The following is a 10,136-nucleotide window of genomic DNA, read 5'->3' on the forward strand; positions in this document are numbered from 1 at the left end:
TCTATGTAGAACATAGCTTAAACAAAATATAGTTTCTACCAAAATGTCGTCTCAAAAGACATTTCAGACAGTTTCCTAGTTTTGAAAGAAAATATTAGAAATAAGAAAATCATTTAAATAAATTTAATTTTGGATATCTTTATTATTTTAATTTAAAAGGTTTGACCATAATTCTACATAATTCCAAATGGCAAATGTTTATAGATGGAACTGACAAATGTTTAATATTGCAATTAAAGAGAAAAAAAATTAACCATTATTTCTATTTGAAAAATTTTAAAATACTCTTCCATGAAAGAATGTTGAAATATTTATTTTGAATGGTAAATCTTGAAAACATCAATAAAATAACCTTTAATTATTATTTCCACCAATGAAAATGCGTATAATATGATTAAATGATAACATAATGTTCATATATTTTCCAATAGTTAAATTTCGAACAATTAACACGTACATATGTACAAATATTAGCATATACACGCGTATTGCCATCATCGTCGTTTCTGTTGTGGTTTAGAAATTTACATCTTCAATGAAAGTATAAATTTAGATCTTCAATGGCTATATACTGTTTCCTATAAACGTTTTCTATACTCTTTCATACATCGTGTCTGTCGAGTCAATTTCTTTCTTTTATCTGATATCATTTTAGATTCGTTATTTTTTTTATCAGCGATTTCTAATCGTTCATCTCTTCTCAAATTTATCTGCTTTCAATTCATCATTTTTAGGCAAAATTATCCAATCAATATATTCATCGATAATACCCCATTCTGGTAGAAAACATAAAACTGTGCAATAATGGTAAATTTTAACAAGTTTTTCCTAATATACAGCTCACAGAATTAATGGCATAATGGCCGACATGCGTATAATTAATAGAAAGATGTCCGGCATGCGAGTTACATCTTCTGGAGAAGCATCCGCTTTTTATCTGAATATGATTTCTACAAAGAGACCAAAAAATGCATCGTGTTAGAAATTGACAAAAACCTCAGAAATAAATAAGGAAAACAGAAGTATAAAGAAAATAGTAAGCAAAACATATTCATAAATTTCGAAATAGTTTATATGAAGCGATGGACAAATCCGTCACTACACAAGACACGTTGACACTACTAAACCACAACTGGTCGAGTTTAGACAATGTTTTTCGACTGTTGATATCTCGCCAACGGTCGCAGGTCCTATATACGATTCTAATGCCTGTCAAACTGGCGGGTTTCCTACACCAAGTTTCACAAACTGTAATTTGTTCTGCAAACGAAGAGAAAACTCAAGACAAAACGTTTTATGTCTTGTCCAGGACTGCTTATTGAGTATTCGCAGCTATCCTGTGTATTTACAGACCATTTCCCTATCGACAAACTAGAGACCCGACGGGTGGGTGTTATCACCACCACTGCATGCACTGGACAATCGTGTCTCTTCCCATCTGCTGGTAATCTTCGTCCATATCGACAACCTATGACGCCTTTATCGTATCATTTATAAAGTATCCAAACCTTTTCATACACAATCATTTCCCACAGTTACACACACACACACACACACAAACTCACACACAAACTCACACACAAACACACTCCCTCACAAGCAAACAAAGCTTACATAACATTATTCACATATTTCATTTGGCACCTCTACTTCAAGCATTCTGATCAGTATATATTTACTATTTTTAAATCCCGCAACGAGAAATATTCAGCAACAGTACCTTGGAGTAAAGTTTTTTGCCAACATAACACGGCAATCCTGGTTTAGGATGAATGTTGCTCTAATTTAGCCCCAGGAGACATCGTCTCTAGTTGAACAATTATTCTGTGCTGATGAAGGGAAAAAAAACCTGAAATCGCAATACACAGATATTGTTTGGAGCTGAGTGGAGGTGCTAGATTCCCTTGTTCGAAGATATAAGGACACAGATCGTGTCGTATAGCCAGCTGAAGACGATGTCTCCTGGGGCTAAATTACAGTAATATTCGTCCTAAACCAGGACTGCCATGTTATGTTGGCAAACAGTCTTTACTCCAGTGTATATTTGTTTCGCGAGTAATTACCTCCTGAATGACATTATCATAAATTGTGAGTCACAACCTTACAATATCGCACAATCTCACAACTGCAAACCTGGAAGAAATGAAGATCAAGTGTATCAAAGTTGTGAATATTTATGCCACCCGGTATTGTTCAAAGTCAGTTGACTAGAGTAATCTGTGTTACATCCCTGGTTATCCCATGTCAAATTCAAAGCTGGTCATTGTTGTACATGGATTATGAAACAACTGCGTAATATATTACTTAAATTTACAAATATATTTGATTAGCTTACACACTGTACATATAATTAATTAGATGTCGTACAGCTAGTAACCTAGTATTAATGGTTACATTATATATGAAGCTTTCATGCTTTCACTAAAGCAAATGTATCCATTATCTGTCAAGAGTTATGGTATTTTGGAAGTATTTTTCAATACTGGGTATTAACACGTTATTAATTTGTTGTTGAATCATTGAGATTGTGAAGTATGTCAGAATTAATTCCAGCTTCTTGGAGAACAGTTCCCAACCGGTAACAGAAAACACAGTTGTTCATATAATCTGTAATACAATTTTAAAATTTGGGAAATCATGTTCTCCAAAGGAAATAGAATCGTTAGTAAATTTGTTGTGAAATATGTTTCAAAGAAATCAGTCTGTTCTAACTTACCAACATTGGATAGAATTTAATTTCTTTGTACAATTCTAATCCTTCAATAAAAAATGTTTTCGTTTTAAGTCAACATTTTCTTGTAAATTTCTTCAAAATCTTCAGCAAATAATTTTGCACATCTAGTATATATCTAAAGTGTGGATCTAAATCTCGTCAGTGAGGAAATCTTCCGGTTATTTCTGTAATCTAGCGATCAATATCATCATCGTTCGTGATGCAACAAATTTCCTGTTCAGCAGTCAATTCTGAATCTTCTGCATTTTCTCTGTGCACTCCATTACATCATATTTCCTTCTTTGAGTGGTCAATCCCCATGTTACATTTTGATTGTTTCCCGCTTTAAGTGCTGCTTGACAGAACATTTCATATGATTCTGACAATTTCTCTTTCGAAGTATGAACACCAGCAGCAGCAGCAGCTTCTCTAATTTTCATTTACGTCTCTACAAGATGTTTCTGCTTTCCATCGGTGGACGTTAAAACAAAATTTCTACAAAAATGCAATGTAAAGAAAATTCATGTAAGAATGCGTCACAAAATATCAATAGCACACTTTTTGTTTCATTCTCTTAATTATTCTAGCAGTCCAACCAATTCATCTCGTTCCCATGTACAGCGTTTGCTACCCCATCTCTTTCATTCCACAGTATATGTGATTCATGCTTGACAAATTCATAAACACCCAGCAATTTGTTCTAAACAGTTGCTGAATGAAAAAAAAAAAAGAAATTATAAACGTCTTCAGTAATAAAAAAAAGAAATTTGCCTGTTTCCCGACTTGTTCTATGAAGACATGCTAAGTTCAAACTCTGGTTGTCACAGTCTATAAACACTGCTTTAAGACATTTTGTTAAAATTTTTTGCTGAACACTTGGCTGACGATCCGGCATGACAGCGGCATTATTATAACAATGTAAACAGCATCCACTCAATAATATTCTATCTACTTCCAATTTTGTGGATATCATTTTATCAATACTGGCAGAAACTTTTCTCTTCTCCAGTGGAAAGTCAATAAATGACTCTTTGAGTTTCACATTCTTCTGTCTTAAAGCAAATGTCAGCAAACCGAACCATATGCAACAATTGCTCACGATAAGCTAAATCAGGTGTGGAATGTAATAAAATACCATCGTAGTAGAATCTCTAATATTATTTTTTGTTCGTCCGTCGTTGTCGACGATGACCAAAGACATCACAGGGCAGCAGAAGAGGACGGGGCATGGCGTATCCAGTTGTGGCCAACCAATCCGATGCCTGCTCGGAAGTGAAGGCAAAGGAGTTCGCTCTGAACTTGCGCATATATATACTCTTACTCTTTTTCTTGTTTCTGTCATTTGACTGCGGCCATGCGGGAGCACCGCCTTTAGTCGAGCAAATCGACCCCAGGACATATACTTCGTAAGCCTAGTACTTATTCTATTGGTCTCTTTTGTCGAACCGCTAAGTTACGGGGACGTAAACACACCAGCATTGGTTGTCAAGCGATGTTTGGGGGGAAATACAGAGACACAAACATATACACACACACACACATATATATACATATATACGACGGGCTTCTTTCAGTTTCCGTCTACCAAATCCACTCACAAGGCTTTGGTCGGCCCGAGGCTATAGTAGAAGACACTTGCCCAAGGTGCCAAGCAGTGGGACTGAACCCGGAACCATGTGATTGGTAAGCAAGCTACTTACCACACAACCATTCCTGCGCCTATATCAGTTACGTTCTTAAAACAAAGTTTATATTGTAATATATACAGGTTTTCTTTGAACAATTATCATTTTTCTTTCAACTAAATTTCCAATTGACAAACTGTCTTTTCGGAGGAAGAATACAATTCGAAGTACTTTCTCTTTTAGTGAGAATATTCTAATGCCTTCTACCAATCAATCTCGTCTTGCCTTTTAGTAACGTTTGCACAGAACGTGAACTCGAACAAAAATCTATCTGATATCCACAATTTCTTCCGTTACTTACAAATTTGTGTACAAATTTGCTCCCTTTTCTCCAGCTTCCTTATTTAGTGACGGGTGGGTCACCCCCATCCGTCAATGTCTTACATACTTTCTTTTAACAATACACCATTATGATGTAGAATTAAATGTTTCTCTATTTGTGTAAAAAGACATGGATAATCTCTTATCAACAGTGACAGAGGTAGGTTAAACGTAGAGAAAAAGTCACCATTATAAGGTGAATGGGTCACCTTCTTCTATAAGATATACGGTGACGCCATGTTGTATATTCATTCTTATGTATTCTTCAAATCATAAAATCACGCAACAAAATGTTAAAGTCTTACAATAAAAAAAAACTACGATCAAAATACAACTGAAACCTCGATCTTTGTTCGAATTCGGAAAACAATAATCTTGTCCACAGATGTGGGTTGCTGTTGAGAAGGTTTATGTGTTATTTATTGTCCAATGTATAGAAGGAAAGTTATAGACTTTGGCTGATCTGATTAACATGTTGTTTTTTTCATTCTCGCAGAATTTCAGATTTCCATAGGTGCTACTTAAACATGTGTGTTTGTGCACAGTTATATGCAAGTATAATTATTGGTTTCATATTTTAGCACAAGGCCAACAATTTCAGCCGTATGTGGGCGTGCATTGTCGTTCAACAATAATTCTTGATTTGAGAATAGACCACGGCGTTTAGTTCGAAAGGAAAAGAAACCTGGAGCAATCAAGGTCAAATTTCGGTTATGTAACTACAAGAGTACCGCCTGTTAGAAGGTGGCCAACCGAAAGAATAGGCGAATGTGCGGATACTTTTGACTTAACCTCGTATATTATTATACACATAAGCGCGCGCGTGTATATGTGTTTATTTAACATGAACATATATAAGTGTGTGTGTGTGTATATATATATATATATATATATATATAACTAGTGTGTGTGTCTGTGCGTGTGTCTGAGTGCGTGTGTATGTAGAAGTGCGTAATAAGTCTAATCGTTCCTTAATGGTTATAAATCGATTAAGCTACGTATTACATTAAATAAATTATATATTTCATATATATATATAATATTTTATGAAATAAGTTACATAACGATATTGTGTGCGAAGAATGTAGAAACCTGGTAGAACAAGGAGCAACGTGGAGATACATAGATTCAACGTTTGAAGTGGTTATATTCCTCTGTTTCGTCTATTTCTTCGTCTTCATCCCAGTATTGCCCGACACAAGTTTACCATCAAAATGCCTTGTGGCTTGTTAAATTAAGGAGAGAATTTTCTTTAATTGGCCCCTCATTTCATAGCATAAATATGCACTGGATTATGAATGTCAATCTGTTATAAATGCATATCTCATATATGTAAATATATATGTGTGTATGTGTGTGTGTCTGTGTTTGTTTGTGCGTACATATATGTATATATATATATATATATTATATATATTAATAAATTATAGGGTAGCAAAAAAATTTTAGAAATTTTATTTACCACCAGTGGTCTAGCGAGAGTAAAAAAAAACAGTCAATAGACTATGTATTATTCATTTAAAATGCAGAGATACCTATAATAGGACATCTACTCGCTAGAAATAGCAGCAAAAGACTACATACCACAAAAATTAGGGATAATTTCGAAAGGAAATGAAAAATAAAAACTTTTACCAATCTATATTCTGTACCATGGTTTCAAGTCAATTTTAGTAAGATAAAAAATATTTATATCTTACAAGGTCGGACTATCATCATATATAAATACATAGCTATTGTTTGAAGTCTTAATGTGTGTATACCAATGTGTGTGTTTGTGTGCCTTTAAATGATAAATTCATGTACAAATATGTACAAATATGTATATATATTTACATATGCATGTGTGTGTGTGTGTGTGTGTGTGTGTGTGTGTGTGTGTGTGTGTGTGTGTGTGTGTGTGTGTGTGTGTGTGTTTGTATGTGTGTCAAGTGGTGTACGGACTGATGGATGGATGGATGGATGGATGGATGGATGGATGGATGGATGGATGGATGGATTTGTGAAAGTATATACGAAAGATGCAATCTCTTGATAGGATTGCTCTCTAGATGTCTATCGGTTAGTATATCTAAGTAACGAAAGATCTATCGAGACTTCATTCCATTATCCCATGCATTGATACATGTTCGCATATGATTGCATATATTAACCTTCATCTATCAAACACTACAGCGACAAGTCCACATAACTTTCTATGAATCGATAAGTATTATATAAATACATACATAATTACACAACCATATATATCTATCCAACTATTTATCTATCTATCTATCTATCTAGCTAGCTAGCTAGCTTTCTATCTATCTATTTATCTACTTATCTATCTATCTATCTATCTTTCTTTCGATATATATATATATATATATATATATATATATATATATATATATATATATATATATATATCGCTATCTTTGTATCTCTCTATTATTTATCTATCTATAACAATAAGATGGAAAATTGTTTGGTTCGTTGTTCCGGGACTTTTCCGAAGTCATGCGTAACGTTTTGGAAGCAGGGCTGCGTAGTTCGTTTCGTTCGGAGGTCAATTGCCCAATTTAACAATGAGATTAATGTAACAAATGCTGAAAGCAGTAGATTGTCGTTTAAGTTTATCTTCCATTTTATTGTTAATTGTTGAAATTGGACATGTCCGTTCCAAAGCGTTATGACAATATAGAGAACATAGAATCAAAGCTGTAGCCTGGTTCTGTGAGTGAACGTTGCACTGGCCTAGTAATTTAGTTGAATAGTTTCTGTGATGGCGTTGAGATAAAAGAGAGATTCAGTGAGGAGGGTGATTGAGAAAGTAAATGAATATGAGTGCCCTCTGCTATTTATTCTCTTGTACCATGGTGAACTTGTGAGTACATTGAGTCATTCAGTTGTACCATGTACTCGAAAGTGTCATAATGTACTTGTGAGTTAGTAGTTGTCCGACCATAGGTTGTTGCAGAAGCTTCTTACTGACCAGTGACTGTCTAACCCTGTCTGAAAATGGCTCTCCGACATTGTTCTCTCTCTCTCCCCGTATGCGTCTGTCTTCTCCACATGCGGTCTGTCCCCATCGAGTTGTTTTCTACCATCTTTATAAACGGATTTGTCTAATCAACCCTTGAATGATTTTTCCATCAACAATTTCGGATTCGCGAGAATTTTTACTGACCTCCATTGAAGAAGACGATGTTTTGTTGCTGTTTGGTTAGATTATTGCGGACTTCGTCATATCCACAAGATGGTCTGACAAGATTTCACATATTCTAAGCTGTTCGCTAAATTCTTCTAACTGAACAAACAAAAAACTGCAGATTAGATTTTAAGTAGTGACCTGTTACATATCTATCAACTTGTCTGGTTGGCTGTCTCCCTGTCTACCTGTCTGCCTGTCTGTATGTATGTATGCCGAAAAATGGCCTGTCACTCAATGACAGTTTGGAAAATGTGAAAAAAGTTTTTACGAACTGTGGTTGCAAAATATCTCTGATTCGGATTAGATAAACGTGGAGATATAGGAGAATTTAATGACGGTGGCAGAAGTTTGTTTACAATATTTTTAATCTCTCTTATGGCAGATTTTGGCCAATTCTCAAAGTTTTTGAGACGATGGATTAATAGCACGAAAGCAGACCATTTTTTATAAAACAAGATTTTTGTTGCCAAAAGTTATTTTTGCTACAAATTTGTTCAAGTTGGGGCGAGTTTCGTCCTAGTATTTTATTACTGTTATATGGCCGATAGAAGAGTAACCACGGTCTTTGATATAGCACTGAAGTAGTTCATGCTTTAGATGCAAAGTCGAAATCGAATTGAAAAGAGAAGAGTTCTTACGTCATCATAAATAGAATTTAGTGATGCTGTACTGTGTGCGTTGGTATGGTTGATATTAGTAGGCAAGTGGTGTGAGTTATATTTTTCAATCCAGACTTAAGAACGCTACGTTGGTTAGTAAAAGATGTTTCACCTATTTACAACTGGATAGAAAAACCAGTTGCTGATTTAGGTCGGGTGAGTCGCCATCGTTTTAGAAGAAAACGTTCAAAGAGAAATTTTTAACGGGTCCCCTTCGCTGACATTGATGGCATCGTATATATAGATTCCTGAACAGTTCCTGAGAAACGCAAAGCCAAGACCGCCCTGCCTGACGAAGCTGCATCAACAGACATGTCAGTTCCTACGAACAGAACAGGAATGCAGGGGCGCAAAGAAAACGTGAGCTGCGCAAGTCCAGAGCCAACTTTTTGCTTTAGTCGCAGCAGGCCACCAGTGCCCGGCCTGTAGCAGGGCCTTCAAAGCACATACTCACACACACACACCTGCGCGCGCACGTGCGTGTGCGTGTGTCTCAGCGTACGTGTGCGCAAGATTTCATAGTGGTACGATTCTGAATGTCTTGTAGAGAAGTAGCCGTCATGCTTAAAGCAATAAGAGTAGAAAAATGACGTTGAAAACAAATTTGAAATGATTCTACACAGTTAGCCATAACTTTTCTGTCTCTAATCGTTGATTAAATTTTGGTAAGGATTGGTCAGATAAGCTCCCATGTACAAATTAGGAAATGACTTCATACAAAAAAAATACAAAAAAATGTATTTCAAGCAGGGAAAATACTAAGAATTCTTGCAGTTTTATTATTATTATTATTATTATTATTATTATTATTATTATTATTATTATTATTATTATTATTATCATTACTACTACTACTACTACTACTACTACTACTACTACTACTACTACTACTACTACTGTTATTATTGTTATTATTATTATTATCATTATCATTATTACCGTCATCATCATCATCATCATCATCATTATTATTATTATTATTATTATTATTATTATTATTATTATTATTATTATTATTATTATTATTATTATCATTATTATCATTATTATTATCATCATCATTATCATCATCATCATCATCATCATCATCATCATCATCATCATCATCATTATTATTATTATTATTATTATTACTATTATTACTATTATCATTATTAACGTATGTGTATATAGGTATATATACATAAATATATAGGTGTATATGCGTAAACACGTATGCGTGAATGTGTGTATATTATATGCTAGTCGCACAGGGGCAGCATATAGTTTTCTAACCCCGGATTCGCTCAGAGTAGAAACGTTCAGGCGAAAATGAATTAGCGATATTATATGACCGTCCAATCAATGTTTGTGCATTGGATAACAACTGAAGTCCTAACGGGAATAACCTTTGGTATAAACAGTAATTTAATCAGGAAGTTTTGTCCTCATCTTCAATCTCATTCCTGCCATACACACACACACACACACACACACACACATACACACATATACACACACACACACACACACACATATATACATATTTATATATATATGATTTATATATCTGTGTATATATA

At 34.5% G+C, this 10,136-nt stretch overlaps 1 long non-coding RNA gene across 1 annotated transcript in view; it reads right to left on the reverse strand.

The window, feature by feature from the left end:
* Positions 1-266: 266 nt before the first annotated feature.
* Positions 267-10,136, reverse strand: part of LOC106884294 (uncharacterized) — a 39,324-nt gene continuing 29,454 nt past the window's right edge. Inside the window, exons 3-4 of the long non-coding RNA XR_001411227.2 lie at positions 2,717-3,208; positions 267-950 (exon numbers count right to left, since the gene is read on the reverse strand). This is a non-coding gene — a long non-coding RNA (uncharacterized LOC106884294). The remainder of the gene's footprint in view (positions 951-2,716; positions 3,209-10,136) is intronic.

This window comes from Octopus bimaculoides, chromosome 13, assembly GCF_001194135.2.
Source record: "Octopus bimaculoides isolate UCB-OBI-ISO-001 chromosome 13, ASM119413v2, whole genome shotgun sequence".
NCBI lineage: Eukaryota > Metazoa > Mollusca > Cephalopoda > Octopoda > Octopodidae > Octopus > Octopus bimaculoides.